Here is a 22,889-nt window from a genome sequence, read left to right as displayed (position 1 = left end):
ACACACAAACCTTGCCTGATATCCACCAGTTTTTTCATATAGCAGTAGAAACATGCTGGAAGAAATGTTCTGCCACACAATGCTAAATCAATTAATTCCAGATTGATTGAAGTCCTCTTAGCCACAGTCCATAATGAATCCATCAGCACTGATGGCTTTCAGTACTGAATGCTTCTCAGACCATTATGTTTACAAGACAGTATCCTTTGAAGCTGCAAGCCATGAAAATGGACCCTGAATATGTGAATTCACATAATTAAATATATACAGATATTGGTCAGTGTGATAAATCCTGGACAATGTAGACAATACGATTTTTACTTCACATTAATATGATCTTTCTTGAGTAATCCTTAGTGTCAATGAATGGGGAGAGAGCGCATTGGTCTTGGTAGGTTTTGAAAATGTAGACTGGTCCCGACAAAAGACTTTACAAAGATCTGAAACAGAAGCTGCACGTTAGTGAAACAGTGTTACTTTCAGAGCAGACTCAGAGGCTTTGTCCACTGGTGGGCGCTGGTCTGGAATCAAGATTGACAGTAACATGATGGGTCTGCTCAATATCTATACTGTCCAACTTATTTGGCAAAGACAATTTGCTTGCCCTGTCAGGTTTGATAGACCCTGGCAAATATCTGTAGAAACGGCATGGCGGACTCACTCTTATACACACACTCTCTCTGTGTCTCACACACACAAACTGACACACAGGCTGAAGTATCTGTGAGGGATCTTAATAATCACTGAATATATCACCAACCTTAACCACAACCTAACTTAAACCATACTATTCTTACCCAGTTCATCCAGTAAATTAAAAAAACCCACAAATTTTTCCTCTTACCTGCAGCGCATTTATCAATCTAGATTGTTTTGGTGTGAGTTGCTGAGTGTTGGCGATATTGGCCTTAGAGATGTCTGCCTTCTTTCAAATATAACAGAACTAGATGGTCCCTGGCCTGTGTTGCTCAAAGTGCCAAGTAAAAAAATAAAAAAAATGTAAAGACTCAACAGCAATGTCTTTTTCCAGAAATCATGAACTGGTTATTTGAAATAATCCACAGACTGTGTTATTATTGTTTAATTCAGGAACTATTTCCTTTTCTCCATGCCAACTGTTATCCTGCGTGGAAGGAAGTGTGCATCTACTCATGTATAATGCTACAGCGTGAAATGTAAACATAAATGGCGTCTGCTGAGTAGTAACATTCGCAGCACAATGATGCTAGGTGAGCTAGCAGTAGATGCGTGCTTCCTTCTAACCTGTGATACTGATGGTGGGGGTTTGGTAGAAAGAAAATAATTCCTACATGAAACTGCTTATAACAAGGTCCGCAGATTATCATAAGTAACTGGGTTATAATTTTTGAAAAGACATTTCTTGTGAGTTATGTACTTGTTTTAGTGTTTTGAGCACCACAAGCCGAGTGTCATCTAGTTCCATTATATTGGAGAGAAGGCAGACATCTCTAACACTCTGCAACTCACAGCGAAACAATCTGGTTTGATAAAAAGCACTACAGGTAAAAGGAAAAAAAATGTGTTTTTGAAAGGGACACGAACCGTCCCTTTAATGCTAAACCTAAACACTCCCTTGAATAAGTGAGGGTGACATCTGAGTTCTCCCTCTGGAGGCCTAAAACTCTTGGTTCTCACAAAGATAGATGTATAACACACACACGCACACACACGCACACGCATGCATACACGGCCCCAACAGGTCACTGCCAGTATCAGCTCATAATCAATTTTGTCAGCCTTTAATGTGGCTCTGAGTTTAACAGTGGTTGAGCCGTGGTAGGTGCAGTCTGCTGCCCATGTTAGAAACGCCTCTGTCTGCTTCCTGCCATATCCAGGGGGGACAGCCTCTGTAAGCCAGTTCTGGCCTGTCCCGTGCCCTCATGTGCCACCCTGCCTAGTCGTGTGGACATCTGCCATTCTGACTGGTGTCAGCGCCCGTTGCTTCTGTTTGGCTAACGGCTTCTGACACCCCTTCACCCTGGGGTGCCACGCTGCGCTGAGTGGTGGGCATCTCGTTTGTGTAGCGCATCTGCAAACCAGAAGACACATTGACCTATTCTTTTGGCTTTAGCATCAATGTCAGACAGCGGCCCGCCGCTTGTTCACTCCAAACACCTCCAGATAGACCCGGATGCCAGATAACCCCTTCACTGGGAAACATCAAAGAGACAAATAAGCGTGCCGGCAAACACGTTTATCAGGGGAGCGGTGGAGTTAACCCTTTCAGCAGAGTACCTCTGGGACAACTTCAAACACTTAAGGATGCCAGGGGCAGGAACAGCTCGTGATTACCACAGCAACTGCCTACAGTGGTTGCTATAGAGACAGCTCAGGATCCAAAGAAAGTCTAAGCATGCAGGCCCGTTCCTTGCTGGTGCTGTTCTGGCACTCAAGAAACGAATATAAACTTTCGTAGAAGTGCTATCAGCACAAGTTTCTTCTAAACTTTGAGGCAGTGGAAAATATTGTGGGATGCATATGCACATCAGCACATCAGGCTCCTACAGGCCTGTATTAAATGACTCTACTGTTGACCAACAACAGTATGGATCCTCTGTGTGCTATATATCCTAGACATATTGTTATATAAGTGTTAGCTGGGGGGCAGCTCGCTCTCCTGTCTGTCTGCCCGTCCTGCTTTCATGCTCACCCTAAGCGCACATTTTGTATCAAACGACATAGCGTGCTTCTATTTCTGTGCACGCCGCTATGAAGACACAGTTTTAATGCTTCTGTGCTCTGAAGCTATTCCTCGGTGTAAACACACAGAAAGATGAGGAGAATATGCTACAGTTGCACTGTGCGTCCTGCGTTGCTCATGTCTGCCACACAAATGTGACACAGTCAAGAGACTGAAAATAGCATTGGGTCACTGAATATTCCCACTGGTGTCAGAACTATCAAGCCCTGGCCTGCAGCCTCTATATTAGATCATTGTATACACATTATAAAAGAAAAGGGGCCAAGGTGTATTTGTATGAGTCCCAGGTATGGCAAGTTATGATTACCTATGGTGGGATAATTCTCAGCTTCATAAAGATGGTGGGTGCAGAGCAACGTCCAGAGGAGCGCGAGTGTGTGTACACGCACTTTTGTAAGTGTGTAAGCACGCATGTATGCATCATTGTGTGTGTGTGTGTGTGAGAGAGAGAGAGCTAGGAGGGCATCGCCGCACCAAAAGATCCATTTAGAGGTAATATGGTCTTTCTTTCTAAAGGTGAGAAGGAGGGAGGGAGGTAACGGAGTACGCGAAGAGAGATGAGAGAACGTGTGGACTTAAAAGCCTCTGGGCCTTTAAGAGATTACTGCCTTATTGCTTTGAGACTGTCCAATCTGACATCAGCTGTGTTGCACTAAGAACAGCTGACCACACACACACACACACACACACACACACACACACACACACACACACACACACACACACACACACACTAAGATCCAGCAATAAAGATAGCAACAAAAAACTCAGTGAAAACAGGTATAAAGCAATGACGCACCAAGTGATGGTGAGAGGAAGCAAAGCAAGAAGATAGAACTATGAGAAGAGGTGATAAAAGAGGAAAAGTCAGTGACATTACAATTCATACCAAAGTATATGGACTCTGGGTTATAGTGTGTGGTGGGATCGATGTCAAAAAGTAAATAGAGAAGAAAGCGACAGGTAAGGGGTTCATGTGGTGGGTGTGGAGGCTGTGGAGGCTGTGGTGATGGAGAAAAGGTCTTTCCTCAGACCACTGTGGAGTTTAGAAACCTCCATTCTGCACCACAGGGTGGGGGGCCAGCGTGGGAGAGGTACCCATGAGGAAAACCTATAGAGAAACTCAGCGTAGGGATTGCAAGATGCAGGAGCTGATGTCGGAAGAAAGTGAAAGATTGTGTTGGTGGGAAAGAAGAGGGAAAAAGAGTAGAAAGGACAATAGGAAGGGGGCGTGGAGTATGAGTTGAAGAGACAGAGAGAGGGAGAGAGAGAGGTAGTCCCGTCCATCGCCCCCTCAGCCCAGCGACAGTGTCATGAGGAGAGAGGAGAGCCTGGTTGCCGGTAGCCACCCACAGAGCAACAGTAACCAGGGGAGCCCTGCTTCTGCCTGCCTGCCTCCCACTCTACATGCAATAACAGCCAGTACCTTTCCTCCCACCACACTGCTACTTACAGACTCTACTTATTACCTCACCCACACACACACACACACACACACACACACACACATTACACTCTGTATCACTCCACACAGACACACGGCTGATTAGTCAATAATGGTGAGAATGAATTCAGAAACAAATGGTGTGAACACTGTCATATGACATGGAGGTGTACCGATCCTCCATGGGGTTTCCTCTGGCATTTTACAGAGTGGGTGTCACGCTGACATGCTGATTCTGGAGCAATGTTTTTGTCGGTAGGATGAAGATGCAGTTCTGTTAGTTTCAGCACACTGGACAGCTTCACAGCCTCTGGTTAAAGGCCCAGAGACACCAAACTGACATCAAAGAACTAGCTGCGACAAAGCTGACTGTTGCGCTTTCTCACGTTGCCTGTGTCTCAGCCAGAAAGTTGCACATGAACACATCTCAAAAACTACATCAGACGGCCAACCAGCATGTTCGTTCTGCATCTGCATGACAGAAAAAAAACGATGTCGAAAGTCTATATTTATAATTCAGAAAGGGAAACAGGATTTCAATAGTAGTTAGCCAGTAAACACATTAACAACACAATCCAATTTTTGAAAGAACAAAGCATATTTACCGTACACCAGTGAACAATAACACAAACCATCAGGAAATGTTTCTGGTAAAGATCTAAATGGCTAAAGAAAAATAATTTTACCTTATGTAACATTTTTTTTTACGACCTTATTCTCTGTTAGCATTTTGTTGACTCTCCTGTTTTCTTTTTCTCTTCTCAAGCGCTGAGCTGAACTGCCGATCAGAGGGATTTCTTTCACTAATGGACTCCGCTTACTCAGGCGCGGATTCAACATACTGAATCAGTTGAAAAAAAGCAGACAAGAGCCAACGGTTGCTGCTGCTCACCGACAGCCAAACACTGACCGTGAGGATTACAGGGTATGATGCAGTAGATATTGATTAGTGATGATAAGAGTTAGTTCTTTTGAAAAAATGCAAATTTAGTAGATGCACAAGGTGAAGTGAAAATGATATGGACATCTGTGCAATATTGTGAATAAGAAGTAATGAGTAGGTTCAATTTTTGTTTAGAATGTGTGAGTTAAGTGTTTTTATTATCTGGTCCATGTCTGGTGTTTTAAGGGCTTCAAGCGTCTTCAAAACACAGTGTTCTTTTTGGGAAAAAGAGTTTTTAACATCTATGTGTGACATTTCTGGAATGGGTTATTTTCTTGTATGAACGTGTTTTGACTCTTGACTTTCTATTACAGCCATCTCCAGAACTACTTGTCCCCTGGTGAGCCATCGGTTCATCGTCTGCCTGGTAAGCACGAGCTACACAGCTGCAGCAGCAGCTAACATCTGACATCATGCCATTGAACTATCCCAACAAACTGACATCCGAGCAACTTGCATCCATTGTTAAACCTGTGTGTGTGCGTGCAGCCAGGTGGACTCTTACAAGTTTCCCCGGTGTGAAGCTCTCACTCAGCAGCAGCGGCTTTAGTTTCTCCGGTCACCAGATGCCACAACCTAAATGAAACAAATTATCAATGTCTAACAACATTGGTGGCCAGCTGGGATGTTTCAATACGATGAAGGGAGGTGTTGTGTCAGTATAGCATGAGCTGTAAAACGAATGTGGTAACACTCTCTCTCTCTCTCTCTCTCTATCTATCTATCTATCTATCTATCTATCTGTCTATCTATCTATCTATCTATCTATCTATCTATCTATCTCTATTGATTAAAGAAAATAACAGCTCAAGCTGGGGCCGTGGCTCAGAGGTAGAGTTGGTCGTCATCTAATCGGAAGGTCAGCGGTCAGCGTGAAAGCGCTTTGAGTGGTCGAAAAGACTCGAAAAGCGCTATACAAGTACAGTCCATTTACCATTCATTAATAGTAGTTTTATGGCATACATGCCACTCCACTCACATTATGGGTATCATATAAATTACTCTACTGATATCAGTATCGCTTTAAATGTACTGGTATCATATTTTTTTTCAATTATGTCCAGCCCATACTTATTCCCAAATCAGTTATTTCAAACCATTTGTTAGCATATGTCTGTTGCAAATGTCATGGTAATCCATTCAAATGTAGATGAACAAAGTGGTCTTATAAAATGGCTCATATGATATTAAATGAATTAGTGCTGCATTACCTACTTCAGGTTAGGTGTAGAAAAAGAAACATGGAGATGATGTACCTTAAAATGACTCAAAGTTGACTTGGTTTTACATGTTTCCAGACACTTGTCTCTTGGGAGAAAGTTGTTTGTTTTGTTGACCCATCCACCATCCCAGCCTGCCTCCTTGCGCAGCGTATTTTTACATAATCCCAGCCGCAACGATTATGTGGTTTATACACAAATTACTGACTCGTGAGCACATGGGTTATATACAAATTTTGGTGCATTACATTTTTGTGAGAATACATACAAATAGTGCATTAGAACAGCCTGAGATGAAATAATATTTAGGGCTTAATCCTCTGGGGATCATGAATGCCTATATTGATTTTCATGGTTGTTCTTGAAATATTTTAGTGTGGCCCAAAGTGCAAGACCAACAAAGGACTAATACCATAGATCAAAAATAGCATAGAAATACATAAAAATAATTATAAAAATAATACTGATTAAAATAAGTAAATAAATAAATAAGTAACAAGTGATAGTAAAAAAGAAAAAAAAAACTAAAGGAAGTTTGGAAAATGTGAAAGTGGTTGATATATTTAAACCAAAAGCAATTACACAGTTAATTCTATGGAAATGTGTGTATTGGAAATAAAACAGTGTCTCAAGGTCCTTTTAGCTGCTTGCAGCAATGCATCTCATGTGCTTTTTTGTTGTTGTTGTTGAATACATTAGCAAACCGAAAGAAGCAAATGGATTCTGATTTTACCGAGTGGATAAAAACATTCATTTGACCTTACATATTTGCTACTTACAAATGTAAGTGGTTTGGGCATGCGTTAGTTTTAAAGGTACACGCAATAGAATAAATATGGTTTGTATATTAGAATCTCTCTTTTCAAAAATTACTAGGTGTTTTAGAGCTCCATGTTCAAACACACATGACAGGCCTCACCCATTATACTCTGCAGGAAGATAACAGAACTCAAGTCTCATCTGTGTCCTTGAGTTGTAGAGTACAGTGATAAGAGGAAGTGAGGGAGTGAAAACATGCAGATGATAACAATTTTAAGAAAAGGGCAGAGAGACACAGAAACACAGAGATAGGGGTTGAAAGAAAGAGACAGAGAGCGAGTCAAAAATCCAGAGGCCGATCCAGTTGGATAGGATGAGTATAACCCCTGAATACACACACACACACACACACACACACACACACACACACACACACACACACAGCAAGGGAGACACAGTGATGCACAGAGAGGTATCCAGAAACAGTGAGTGGGTGGAGGTTAGCCCTTGGGCTTTCCCCAAAAACCAGCAGCCTCATTACAAAAGCAAACACACGCAGTAACACACACACACACACACACACACACACACACACACACACACACACACACACACACACACACACACGGAGACACAGATGTACAAAGGGCTTCCCCCATGCTGTAACAGCTGTGAGGCCTGTGATCACAGTGAGACATCAGAGCAAACAATAACACCTATAGGCATAAGGTAAAACCTGTATTATTCACTTTCTCTAATGCTCAACATACAATGTGTTTTTTAGTAAACCAGTGCCATGCACATATGTGCTGTAAACAAATCCATTTGGCAAACAGCCTGCAATATTGTTGTCTATAGGTCTTACAATATACTGTAGGAAGTGCGACTAGCGAGGTTCTGACTTTCCAGGAGTTTTTGTTTGTGTGGCAGCTCTAAACAAATAAGAAGGCAGGATTACATGGAAGGAAAACCCATTAATGTTGGATTATTGATGTAATATTTATGAAGCCATATCAAGAGGGTCGTGTTTCATTATTCAAGGCGGCAGTTGTAGCGTGTGTGTGTGTGTGTGTGTGTGTGTGTGTGTGTGTGTGTGTGTGTGTGTGTGTGTGTGTGTGTGTGTGTGTGTTCGTGTGTGTGTGTGTGTACGTGTACTCAACTCTCGCTAACAGACTGCAGCAGCGGATGTGGGTGGAAAAGGGCTTTCCCGATGCCATGGAACGGTGAAATGCCTGCTACTCTTATGTAAACATGGACTCAAAGGATCTTTACTGTACAGCACACACCTACACACACACAAATAAACACACACATGAGGGATGCATGTCAGATGCTCAAGGCAGCTGTTACATAAAGACAAATAATGAAATGCTTTGACTAAATAATGTTGACTGAAATACTTCAAGAACAGAGTGATCACACACATTTACACACACTGGTGAACTTGTGCAAACAATGAACACACATGAGTTGAAACACTGGGCATTTGGGTAAATTTACAGTTGCAAAGCTATGTACACAAACACACATGCACACACACGCGCACACACACACACACACACACACATACATACAAGATTGAAACGCCACAAGAGAAAAAACTAACTTATATCACACCTACAAAAGAGTCTCATGAGATGACCACCAAATACTAAAGGAATACTTCAACTCCAAATGACTATTTGTATATCAATTTATTATCCTGTGTTATGTTAAATTTGTAATGTTGTGTTATGTGTGACTTTGGTGAATCCAAAATAACCCTTTAAAATGCCAAAGTCATACAGTAACACAAACAAACTAATGATTAAGGCAGCAGTAGACTAGCAGCTCCCATGTTCAGTGAGGTAAAATGTAAGGATTTAAATTACTATTCTTGTAAGTGGAGTCTGGCTTTAGAGGGGATGGATAAGGGCTGTCTGTTTGGGAAGCACTGAACTGGATAAATGAGACTTGGATTATTTTTTATAATTATTTTTATAATCCATTTTATTATTTTTTTAAAGAAATCCTTTTTTGGGGAATTTTCCCTTTATTCATAGGACAGTTGCAGAGAGACAGGAAAGGTGGGAGAGAGGGGAGAATGACATGCAGCAAAGGGCCTCGGGCTGGACTTTAACCTGGGCCGCTGCAGAAGCCTCAGGCATATGGGGCGTACGTTCTACCTGATGAGCTAGAAGTCACCCCGTGGATATTTTGTCGTTAAATGTGGACCCCTATAACTTAAAATTTCTCAAGAATTTTCTAAATTTTTAGACTCTCGTTAGATTCTTGTTCACAGGAGGTATTAAAAAAAAAAAAAGCTTTCTTCAAGAATTCAGTGTGATGCAGTTTGAGTAATTGATGTACAAATGATCATTTGGGGTTGAAGTATTCCCTTAAGATTTAGAAATAATAAGCAAAACAAGTAACAGAAGTATAAACAGGCCTTTTTTCTCGAACTGCCGTTGCATCAAATTTAATGACCAATATCGTCACAAAAAAAAAAGACGTTAATATTCTGTGGTCATCGCTGGAAACTTATCTACTATGATAGGTGGACATATACATACATATTACATTAAAAAACAGAGATTTTACAAGATTTTACTGCAGCTAGAGTTGACACGGACAAAATGAAATTACTGCGTCAACTGTTTGTATTGAACACATTGAACACATATCGGGGCTGCTGTATGAATAGGGTTCATTTGTTCCACAAAGTATTTTGCACATCGTATACTCTGCAGCCAGTGTAGACCTCTAAGGATTCATGAGCTGCATAGTACTTTCCCACTTCTCCACGGTAAAAACTGAAATCCCACTCAAACGTGGCAAAAACAGCGTTTCTAAAATTGATAATCACCACAAGCGACTGCTCCCACATTGTCATATTGTAATTTTACACACTGTGATTATAACAATATAAATTATTGCTACTTTAAAGTTGTTGTTTTCATATTAAAGGTTCAATTCAAAATTTGTTGTCAAGACACAATTCTCAAGATGGAGGTGGCTGAGCTGGTGGCTAGCGGCTAACATAGCTAACTCCATAAACAGCCCTAAATTAGCTCAATAGTAGTTTAATTAAAAAGGACTTAAAGGGACCGTTTAACAAAAAAAAAAAAAAAAAGAAAGAAAAACATGCTATTATTGTTTTGGGGTAAGTTGCCAAGTGTTGGAGATATTGGCTGTAGAGATCTCAGTGCCAAAAGTGCCAAAAATGAATGAATAAATAAAATAAAATACATTTGAAAAACTAAATACCAAAAAAAAAAAACAACAACAAAAAACAACTCACTAGCAATCTATGTGAAGATAAACCACAAACCTTGTTGTGAGGGGTTTCATGTAGGAACTATTTTATTTGTACCAAATTCACCAACCAAATGTATTACCATACAGAGGAAGTACATGTGCATCTACTGCTAGCCTACATAGCACTACAGAGCTAGCTAACATTAAAGCTCAGCTGAGGTGGATGCCATTAACGTTTACATGTTGCGCTGTCACAACCACTAGCCTCTCATCCATGATGAGATACGTGCTTCCTTCTGCGCTGTGATGAGGTTGGATGGTGTAAAAGGTACTCACAACAAGGTCTGTGGATTACATTGAGTAATCACGTCATAATTTCTGAAAAGAGACATTGCTGTTTAGTTTTTTATAAATACTTGTTTGGTGCTTTGAGCACCACAGCACAAGTGCTATCTAGTTCAATTAAATTTGAGAGAAGGCAGTAATCTCAACGGGCAATATCTCCAACATTTTGCAGTTCACACCAAAACAATCTAAATTGATAAATAGCACAGGTGGGAGGAAAAGTATGTATTTTTAACTTTAAGGTAAACTGTCCCTTTAACTCGTTGCTCTGTGTGATTCCATCTCTCTTTGAAGGGCTAAAACTGTTCTGTTGGTGAGGATGGCGTTGCTCCTTTCTATGTATTTGATACTCATTTGTAATGTGGTTTTGTCATTTTGTCAGCATTCTATGAACACACACACACACACACATGCACACACACACACACACACACACACACACACACACACACACACACACACACACACACACACACAGGTGTTAATGTGACCATTTGTCTGCCCTGTTCTCTGGACCAGTATGATTCATTTGTTCTTTGGTCTTCCAAATTCTTTCTTTTTCATTATTGATGAATGCTGCAGTACTTTTTTAGTTCGTGGTGCACTGTATGTTGAGCTTGGTTTGTGTGTGTGTGTGTGTGTGTGTGTGTGTGTGTGTGTGTGTGTGTGTGTGTGTGTGTGTGTGTGTGTGTGTGTGTGTGTGTGTGTGTGTGTGTGTGTGTGTGCGCGCGCGTGTGTGCTTCTTACATGCAAATTAAGTGTCCCCATAGTAATAACAGCCTTATTAAAGTGCAGATTATTTGAATGTTAATTAAATTCTGCCTTATGTTGCATTATTATGTATTTATGCTCCAATCTAGCTTACAGTATATCTCTCTTTGTACCGCTCCGTAATCATCTACCACCTCACCAGCCTGACTATCATCACTCCCTCGTTGCCCCTCCTTTTCTTAACCTCGTCTGTTTTTCTCTGCCACCTCCAGCCTTTCTTCCCTCTCTCTTCTTGTTTCTCTCGTTCCTGTCTGTTCAGCACATTAAAGCTCAGTGGATGCCCAGAGTTCTCGTGACTCACCCCTCCTGTGTGCCTGTGTGTGTTTGTTTATGTATGTGTGTCTGTATGCTCATTGGCCTGGCATGGGGAAACAAATTGGTTTGTTTTCACTCCTCTGCTCCGCACCCAGAGAGGTCTTCTAGGCAACTGTTAGGACAAGCCTGTGTCACTCATGCATTCATGCATTCTTGGCAGGTATTGTGTTAAAGTGTGTTTCTCCGTCGATATGTGTTTCCCGTGTTAGACAGCAATTCATTTTTGTATTAGTTCATTTTAGTGATGCACCTAATCTAGCATGCATGTTTGAATCTCAGATTACGTTGCAAAGATACAAGTTATTGTAGTCAAGGTCAGACATTTCAGTGGACATAAACAGAAAAAAACCCACATTTTTGAGTGTAGGGGATCTTTAAGTTTTTTAAGTTAGTTTTTTTTATTTAATGTGTGGATCCAACATATCAAAAGAAGACTGCTGCTTCTCAGCTGTATTTCTAGATTGCTCCCAGCATAAACTAGAAATGGGAACCTCAGCGTGGCCCCTTGTTAAACCTCCCTATGTGTACACCACTCAGCAACAAGGGAAAGGATATCCTCTCGTCTGCGCACACACACATTACACACCACCCCCCACCCATGGCCAACCTGCCCAACCCACCCCCACCCCCAAATCTGTGTCGGTTATGTAAAACGCGGGACGAGGAGTATGGGAAAGGTCCCCGGGGAGCAACGTTGTCATCATACATTAAACAGCACCCCAGGTCTGACTAAACACCCGCTCATTAATAAACAATGAGGAGAGTGGTTAAATATAGATCCTCTCTCCCTCTCCTCCCTGGTTCTCCCTCTCTGACAGGAGCCTCTCCACGAGGACAGTCGAAGAGGAGGCCTGCCCCGTTCTGCTGCGCACTGGGCTCCTTCATGTAGGGTTCAGCACCATGGAGAGCGCCATTGTGACGGCTGCTCTGAGTTTGTGTGTGTGTGTGTGTGTGTGTGTGTGTGTGTGTGTGTGTATGCGCATGTGTGCGTGGTGTGTGTTGACAGCTCACCAGGTGTCCTCTCAGTATGAGTTCCTCTGTAAACAGGAGCCGTGTGATAAACACAAGCCCTGCTGACGGTAATGATGTCAAACCCACATCTCACCTTATCTCCCCTCTTCCAGCTCTCTCATCGCTCACTCCGTCCATCCTCTTCCTCATCAGTCTGTCCTTTTTTTTGGTCTCCAGCTCCTTTTTCACCGGCCCTCTCTTCTATCTGCATCTAACACTCTCCCCTGACCTCTCTTTCACTGCACCTTTGAGACCTTTGCCTTCTTTCCTTTTTCCCCCTCCGTCCATATGTAACGCCGACAGCTCACTCTTTTTCTATCACCAAACATTTCAATGCTTCCTCACCTCGGTGCTCCGGTGAACACTTTAGTTTCCACTATCTACTTTTTTCTTCTTTCCTAAGGACCTCTATCCATTCTTCTGTCTGATTTAAGCTACAGGACTATTTTTTACTCTTTTCCCTAAAGGGCAGATGGATTTCTTTTCATGAGCCAGGAGAACAAGAAAGATGAGGAGAATTTGAAACCCCAAGGAGCGATAGAGGGGATAGGATAGAAGAAGTGGGTGATGCGTAGAAAGTAGCAGATACCTTGGCAACCTTCAGCTCTTTGCCAAAACCGAGGAAAGACATTGGTGGCTTGAAAATCAGATCCTGCTACTGCATGGTAATATATCTGATATTCCCTTCACCTTTTAGAGTGAATTGTTGTGTTTTAATAAACGCTTTTGTGTTTTTCATTCAAAAACCAAGAAAATGTAGAGAAATACAGGTTGAGGAGGAGATACAGAGGACAGAGAGCTCTGACAGGATTAAATCCCAGGCCAGCAGTGGCAGATGTAGTGCCAGAGGTGAGGGACTAAGTCATTCCAGGCCTACTATCTGTGGACACATGATTAAAATATTAAGTTTGTCCACGTGTCACCTGAAATGTCTTCTAATAACATCAACTCAAACTTACAAAGAGCTGTTAGATTTTTTACAGCTATAGGTGACAGGAGGGTGGGCCTTGGTTGGACTACAGCCCTACCAGAAATTGCCATAGTCCCACTTTAGCCATTGAACATTTTAGAAAAGTACCATATCAACTCCTTTAGTTTTCATACATACTTCCTTGTACACTGTGATCTCCCGCTGACAAGGTCCCACCGCGCCTCCACATCCTGACAGCGCAATTTTGTGCAGTGATGGCGACAGCTTCAAACATTAAACTGATCCGAGTTCAGAAGTAGAATCCATGGATGTATTATAGGGAGGTCAGCAAGCAGAAAAGCTCTTCTTCCGGGTTTAGAAATGTGTAAAATATCCAGATCTACTGGCCCATAGAGCATGCGCAGTAGCGATTAAAGGTAGCCAAATGTGGCCGAGTGTGCCCGAGCGGGTAACTTCCTCCGGTGGGGCGACCCACTTCCGGATTAGCGTCTCGCTAGCTTGAATGGCGGTTTGAAAAATTTAATCTTGCAGCTCTTTTAGACTTTCAAAATGTTATCGAGTCAGATGGTTTCCTGTGATTTCTGTCCATGGTTCAACCTTCATTTACATGAATTCTAATCATGTCAGCATTATGTCATTTTGCTGCTGTATATGAATCTGCTGAGCGCATCTGTCACCCTCAAACTACATCAATAAATCAAAACCATCATAACAGCTCTCAGTGCAGATCAGTCAGACAGCCTATGGTCAGGGCTTAGACTACTGACCACATGTTGAGCTGTTTAATCCTTAATCCTTCTTTTCCTTCCTTCTTAAAAATATTTAAAATACTGTACAATAGACTGTATAGTTTATGATGAATGTATTTAGTCTTTGTGACTGTAACACATCACAATCAGTCACAACATCTTCTCTGTTAACAGAAAAACCCTCCAAATAAGACAAGGAAATTCCAAATTTCTGAAATTCAACAAAAGTAAAAAGTTTATGTGAAACTTCACATTGGTAAGTCAACATCTGAACCGATCAACTGTTTGATCAGCTGAGAGCCAGGCGTTAGCAATCGCGCAGAGCAACTGTGTCACCTGGCTCTAAAATCTATGGCTGCCTCACGAGATCATCGCCGTCCACTTTTGAATGACGTCAGAGCAAGTCGGGCTCTGAAATCGCCAGCAGCAAAAAGCTATTGTTAGCCTTTACACGAACGAGATCGCAGTCGCACAACTTAAACATCATAACTACAAACACTATAAAAACACATTTAAACACAATCGAAAAATAGCATAAACAACTTCGTGTTTTTACAGTGTTTGTAGTTGTGACGTTTAAGTCGTGCAACCGTGATGTAGTTCGTGTATAGCCTAACAATAGCTTTTTGCTTCTGGTGATTTAATTTACGCTTCGAAACACACAAAAGTGGTGTTCAACTGTGAAGAATATCCCGTGAAACAAAAAGTGTATGTGTCATAAACTTGTGTTCGTCACGAAACTTATTTTTGGTGATAATCGAACATTCCATTCAAAAATCCTATAAGGTTTTTGACGAGGGAACCAGTGCGATGCCAACTTTCCTGGTTGGCCTACAAAAATACGTCATGCCTTCACCACTCTATTATAGGCTTACTGCCATGGCAGCTAGTAGCTAAGTGAATTTAAGTTGGAAAATTGGAAATTGTCAAAGGAACAGGACAGGGAGGAGCCCACTTCCTCCACCTGCCAGACCAAGTGAGGTTAAATACATTTAAGTTTCTTTATAAATCTCTCTCTCTCACTCTCTCTCTCTCTCTTATTCTGTGTGTGTGTGTGTGTGTGTGTGTGTGTGTGTGTGTGTGTGCGTGTGCGTGTGCGTGTGCTTGTGAGTAAGTGAAGTATGACACATGATTTCAAATGCGCAAGGTTTAGGGGCTGGTGTGTGCATAATTGCCCACAGAGTAGATCGTCAGCATCTGTTGCGTTTGGGGTTGCGTTTAAAAAAAAGACTCTGCAATCATCCCATACTAATCATCTTTACTTGTGTATAATTTGTGGTTGTTGAGAAGGCGGTATACTTATATTGAAATGTTGGCATTGATTTGAGCCCCACCAGTGTATGGATTAGCCCCACCTTTATATTGCCAAAAAAATTGTCTGCCGTCGCCACTATTTACCATGGATGTATTATAATGAAGTCAGCTTATGATGAAGTGACTTCCTGTTTAGAGAGTTTATAGCTTTTGATTGGATGGTGCTACAGATGTTTATAATCAACCCATTTTCACACCACTAAAATCTTTATTAACACTTTGAAACCTGAGCAATTTGGTCTGGTTTCTTTCTTCTTTCAGGGTTGAGGGCAACAAGCAAATTAACAGACAAGGCCAAAAAATTACCCCCAAATTAGAAACAAAGTTAAAAACATACAAAAAAATTGGAAATTTGAAAAAATTGGAAAAGAAAGTGCCTAATGTCAAACATATGCATATATATTATATGAATTATTAATTAATAGTATTTTTTTGTAACACAATTTAAAATATATACTTATTCTAATTAGAAATATAGTTTTCAGGACATTTTTCCCTCATTTTTAGGGGATAATTTTCTAACAATCCTCCTTTATTCCTTTAAAGCTTATGTTTTGGTAATTTTTTGTCACCTTTTACTAATTTCTTGCAACTTGTGGGACATTTCTTGCCAACTCGGTCAATTACTCAGGATTCAAAGGGTCAAATAGCTTTTGAAAATTGCCTGAACACAGCATCAGAATACTGATGCCAATCAAGGATTCAAAGGGTTAATTAAGACATTCTTAAACCTGCATTAATCATCTGGCCACTTGGGGGCAGCAGAGACAAGTTGTGAACACAGCATTGACATATCATCACCTATATAAGTGGAAGTAGGCAAGTTTTTGCTCTAATTTATCATTATGAAGTAAATTTTGATTTCTTATTGTATCCTTTGTAGAATAATGGCACCATCGACATTCAGATTGATTCCCTTTAAACCTCACTCTCTCTATGCAATTCAGTCTGTCACCTAGTCCCCTAGTTTTTGTAGTTAGTAACCTGATGGCAGTACAGTCGAGGTATTTTTGAAAACAAAATGCAGTGTGTTCTGTGTTGTTGGTAGTTGTTAGGTTCTGAATAAAACGGAAAACAATCCAGTTGTCCTTGTGACAGCAGCACCATTAAAAACACCACTTTTTAGCTGAACAGTTGCTTATGTACAGATTCAGCAATTAAGGAGTAATATTATCAATCATTTAGAGTTGTGTGGCTACCTGGTGGATGCAAGTCCTAACAAGTCCTCCTTGTCCCACATTGTTGTTCGAGGTTTGTTATCATAAAAAGATTGATGATAGGCACTCCAAGTTTTAATGCTGCAACCCGATTAAGTATAACATTACTTTGAAATGAGCAAGTAGTTATGAGTGACTTAGGTAGGAAGGAAACACAAATGTGGATCCAGTCCAGTTTATAAATTTAGCTTGCACCTGTGAAAACAATCATGTCCCTCCTCCTCTTCCTACTGCCTTAAATATCATGCGTTAGAATTGACCAAAAACAACCAGTCAGAGCAGAGGAGTCTCACATAGCTGTCAATCATGTCAACCACTGCTAGTGAACTCCGGTCAAAGTGTCAAATTAGGCAGCGCTGATCAAATATGAATCAGTATTCTGTAAGTGCGTTTGCTGTTTTTCACCTCAAATGTCTTGAGAAACTTTTAGTTTACCGTTTAGCTGTAAAATGTGACAGTTTGTTACTGGGTTGTCATGCTGGACACAGTTGACCGAAGTATCAAGCATGGCCACCAGCAGGACCAATTTTCTCATTTTACATCTTAACAGTACAATAAATATGTTTCTGAAAACATTTCAGGTGATGAATAGGAGATGCAGAAACAGAATCTTGATTCATATTTGATCAGCGTTGTCTAGTTTGACAATTTGACCACAGTTCAAGAGCAGCACTGGTGATCCCACGGCTCTGACTGGTCATGTGGTAAAGCCAGTAGAAGTGCAACAAGGCAATAGAGAAGGCAGAGAAGTTTTATGTTATTTCAAATGTAATCCATCTCAATTAGTGCTACGTGAATGTAGTTGTTTTTTGGAAAAGTTACCAACTACAGCTTTAATTCTTAAAAAAAAAGAGAAGTATATATGTACTTGACAGCAGAAACAAAGCACAGAATGAGCCATTTTTCATGTTTAAGAGTGCAAACACCCCTATTTATTGCTGTTTTGATGGCACAAAAATATTTTGGTAAGTTAATCAGATGCTGCTGTGGACTCCTGGAGTCTGTGAAGGTCAAAAGCTCCACCCCTGGTTGTCAGCCAGCTGTCAGTCTGCCCAATCAGGTGGAGCGGGTTAGGGAAGGAGGGGGGATTTTTTAGGGATGGTAGCCAAAGATGTAGTGATAATGCTCCCACCCAAAACAACACCAAGAAGTCACATAGAGATGAGAGAAATGGTGCTTTTGGTGCTAAAGTGAGTGCAAGGAGGCTGAGAGGAAGGACTGAAAAAGAGAAGGGAGGACAGGAGGAAAGGAGGGTGAGATACAGGGGTGACGGTAGAGTAGCGAAGTTGTCAGCTGAGGGGGAAAAGAGCGAGGGATGGAAGAGGATAGGTTGGTGGATGATGCAGGAAGGTGAGCCAATCGTCCTGCTCACTTGACCCTTCCAATTACCACGGCGACGGTTAATTAGCGCCGAGGTAAGCTCTGGTAATTACCACGTTGTGTCTCGGACAAGAGGCTACACACGCAGATCACACACACACACACGCACACTCTCACACAACACACTTGCAAACATGTTGCTATGGATACCTGCAATCCTCTCTATCACTGTTCTGTAAAAAAAACAGAAAAAGAAGATAGAAATAGATAAAAGAGATGAGAGGAAATAACAAGAGCAGAAACAAGAAACGGGGAGAAAGCAAACAAAAGCTCTACAAAGGCAAAGGAAGTAGGAACAGTGTTTAGTTCAGAGAGGGTGGTTGGCTTTGTGTTTGTCGGCCACATTGTCGGAGACGCACTTTAACAGCAAACTCTGTCTAGGAATGACAGTTGAAAGAAAAAGCTACAAATCGGTCAGCGAGCACAGACATTAGCATTAAAGACTGTTAAATCTAGAGTATAGCTCTCTTGTCAGGGACAAAACAGGCATAAGCAAGCAATGATTCACCATGAGGTTTCCTGACATAATAGAATAAAAGAAAAGGTGGATGCAAATAACACCAAAATACCACGTGTCCAATTATAGTCTTGTTATGATTATTTGTTCGACTCATCAGAAAGCCTCTTGACTTTTCTCACCTCTGGAGGGCCACAGCAGCAGCCTGTGCGGATGTTTCTAACAGCAACCCTTTGTAGGAACTGACATACTGACCCCTACAACACTGAGAGATCACACACACCTGCACACACAATACAGTACATCTGGGTGCATGATTACACACACATGCAGGTGCACTTGTAACAGTACGTGGACCACAGACACAAACAAATCTGACAGATAGGTCCCGACACTCTGACCCGACTCCTTGCCCCTGCCAACACCTTCAACCCTCTAAAACACCGATATTGTATGTCCTGAAACGCACGCGTGCACACACACTCACAGAAATGTCTCCCCTGTTTAGCTGACATGTTACATAAGCTGTCGAAAACTATATATCTCAGAGGCACAGTGTAGTAGGAACAGTAGAAGGAACAGTAACCTCCTTACACCTCAGTAGTGATGCGGCAAAGCAGCCTCTGACAGGCCAGTTTATGGGGCCATGTTTGGGTTAAAAGACATCAACCTTACTTGTGAAAACCTGGGAGGTGAACAAAGTGTGTGTCACGAGCATTGCAAAACAAACTGACTCTGGAACAGGTTGCATGCAGAAATAAATGTGTGCTCTCTAATGAATGCTTATTTAGTGAAAGCAAATTAGGAATTTCTGCCCATTCTTCCCTACATTTTCCATTTAAACAGGTTTATTAAGCAAAGTGTACTTCACAGTGTGTGTCTGCCCCCTTCAGCTCTCTCTGGGTTTTGTGTCGCCATGTACAGTTTATAACTCACCATCCCTGTCTCGCTTTCTTTGTTGGGCAGAGAGCTCCACCAACTGTTAAGTGATTGTGTTACAGCTGCTCTGCATGGTAAACGTGGCATCTGTTATTGTCTTATTTGTATGAAATTATTACAAAATCAGGTATTTCACAGGTGCATTGCCAAATTAATTGTCTTATTTCACTTTATTTTATTTAAAAAAATTAAAATAAAGCTAAGCTGTCAATGCAGTAAAAAAAGACCCAAATGCTTTTGAAATTGGTGCTAGATGACCAAATAAAATAGAGAAAAGGAGCTGTGGCATTTGCTTTTGCTCAAGAGGTAGAAAAATGACAGCTAACACAATGTGTGCAAGCTTGTATGTTTTTTTTCCACCGGAAACAACATGCTGTACTATGAAAATTTTGGGGTTATATTTTACTATGGCATTTTTTTCTGATGATTAACCTACAAGATTATTTGACATACTCATTTTTCAAAAAACTATGTATAAAGACATTGTTTAGCATACTATACTATGAGATTGTTTACATACTAAATGATGACATTTTTATGACATACTTTACTGTGACCTTTTTGTGAAATACTATACCATGATATTTTTTTACATACTATATACTATGACTCCTAACTATGGCATTTTTTCAGAGTACGAAACTGTGACAGACTACACTATGACGTTTTTTCATTTGAGACATACTATCTATTTATATGTACTATGCTATATTTTTTGTGACATACTTATGACATTTTTTAAAAAGAATGCTGTGACATATCATAAAAGAGTCATGGTATTGTTTGTCATTCAAAAAATCATAGTATAGTATGTTGTTCAAAAAATGATAACGTCAAATTATAGAATGTCTTTCAAAAAATCCTAAAAATGTCATGGTATAGTATGAAGTTCAAAACATGATGAAAATGTCATAGTATAGAATGTCCAACCAAAATATGATAAAAACATTGTAATATACTATGCCGTCCAAAAAATGATTAAGAAAGTCACAGTATGGTACATTGCCAATAATTTAACCAAAATGTCATACTTTAGCATGTCATCAAAAAAATGATTAAAATGTCATAGTATAGTGTGTTGTTCAAAAGTAATAGAAACCTCATAGTATATTATGTCCTCCAAAAAAAGATGAAAGAAATCAGCATTTCATTTGTCATTTAAATTGTTATTGTCAATTTAATTGTCATTTAAAAAGTCCTTTACATCACACATAAAATAATAAAAAAAGGTTACAGATACTGTGTCGTCCAAAAGATGATGAAAGTGTCATAGTTAGTATGTTGTTCAATAAATCATTAAACCATCATAGTATAGGATGTGAGAGTAAAGTATGTTGTCCAAAAAAATGATAAAATCGTTATAGTTAGAATGTCATTCAAATAATAATGAAAATGTCGTACTATTGTATGCGGTTCAATGAATGATAAAAAGGTCATAATATACAATGTCGTTCAAAAACTCACTAAAAAAATCAGAGTATGGTATGTTATCCAAAACATCATAAAAACATCATAGAATAGTATATTTTCCCAAAAATGATAAAATCAATATTGGATTACATGTTTTTCAAAAATTATAACAATACCATAATATAGTATGTATTGCAAATCATGATAAAAACGCCATAGTATTCTGTCATTAAAAGAATTATTAAAAATGTAATAGTATATGTCGACCAAAAAAACAGTGTCCTGGAACCTCAGTCCTTCAGCTCTGCCCTCCCTATCCCTATTCTGCCAGCCTGGTTGCCCCACTGTTCACTCTTCTTCAGCCAGACCTACCTCGATGCCGTCTCTGCCTGCCTGGCGATGTCTCTGGCCAACTTTTTGTGGACAGGCCAAATAACTCCAAGAATTCCTAATGCTCTCCAGAGTGACTAACCTGGGTACCCTGCAACCCACTTGAAGACTGGATTTGCTCCAGCTTAGCTGGTCTCCCGCACAGACTGTAGCAGGGGTTATACTTATGTCCTGTCTGGATGCTTAGGTCTGCCTGGTCGACTGCCTCATCCACACTGTTTCACAGCATCATAGCCAACCAGACTTTTGCTGTCTTGTACTCCTCTAACACTGATGACAACAGCAGCTGCATCTTGCTCCCTGAACTGTAAAAGCCGATTGAGCAAAAGCTTTTCGGAATAGACAGCCACCTCCTCAAAAAGTTGTTAATTTTCCTTTTCAGGGCTTCTTCTGTTGACAAGGGGACCTGCTTTGTTGAGCATCTCCCTCACACTTGTCTTGTCATTCAGTTCAGCCCTGTACCATCTCCCCAAATTCTTTATGGGCCTCTCAGTGACTGTTGGAATGATGTCTTCCCCTATCTTGAATCAAAAGTGTCCTGAACGCGGCCCCGTTTGAAAAAACAAGTTCTGTGACTTTTCCGGGACATTCTGGTTGCTTTGGTTAGCTCCAGCAGATCTTCCAAGATCCATCTGCCTCCTGGGACTGACCTTGCCGTGACTGTCAGGTCATCGATGAAGGTTTGACATGGAGGTTCATTGCTGCTGGAAACAAGATCACAGAGATGGTACATCTAGTGACAATGCTAACCTCCAGCCGCTGCCAGTTGGTGGTGAACTTCCCAGAGGAAAAAGGCATCTCAAAGTGGCTAAAATGGTCTTGAAGAAGCTGCTGAAATTTTCCAGGGACATGGTACGCTTTTAGTGTTGTTTCAACCAGTTTGTACGGCACTGTCCCATAAGCATTTGTCAAATCCAGCCACAAGACTGCAAGGTCACCCTGGTCCCTCTTTGCGCCAGAGATGTTTATCTACTTTTTGCTCACCAGGAACTGAGTCAGCCTCTTTGCTAAGGTTGCAAAGAAGACCTTCCTCTCCACATTCAGCAGCGAGATCGTACAAAACTGTTTAATGCTGGAGGAATTCTCTTTAGGAATAAAGCAGCTATCAAAAATGAGCCAGCTTTCTGGCCGGTGGTTATTACCCCATGCAACCTTTAGCATCTTCCACAGGCATCTCCTCAGCGTCTCACAGCTCTTGTACACTCTGTTTGGAACACCATTGGGTCCTGAAGTAGATCTTCCCCTGGTCTTTTGGATGAAGTTGTTAACCTCTTGCCATCTAGGCTCCCCGTTGTCAGAAGGGAAAGTGGGTTTCTCAGGGGGCAACACAGCTTG

The 22,889-nt window shown here is 40.9% G+C and overlaps 1 long non-coding RNA gene across 2 annotated transcripts in view; it reads left to right on the top strand.

Annotated features, from left to right (window-relative positions):
• LOC121947727 (uncharacterized) overlaps nt 1–22,889 on the top strand; it is a 137,064-nt gene that overhangs the window by 71,231 nt on the left and 42,944 nt on the right. Inside the window, exons 13-14 of one of the 2 annotated variants that reach the window (XR_015777280.1) lie at nt 4,933–5,091; nt 5,424–5,476. This is a non-coding gene — a long non-coding RNA (uncharacterized LOC121947727). Of the gene's footprint in view, nt 1–4,932; nt 5,092–5,423; nt 6,958–22,889 lie in introns of those variants that run through there. The other variant, XR_015777279.1, reaches the window with a different exon arrangement.

This window comes from Plectropomus leopardus, chromosome 8 (assembly GCF_026936395.1).
Source record: "Plectropomus leopardus strain MGB_pleo_1.0 chromosome 8, ASM2693639v1, whole genome shotgun sequence".
Lineage (NCBI taxonomy): Eukaryota > Metazoa > Chordata > Actinopteri > Perciformes > Serranidae > Plectropomus > Plectropomus leopardus.
This window is presented reverse-complemented; position numbering and strand designations above follow the sequence as displayed.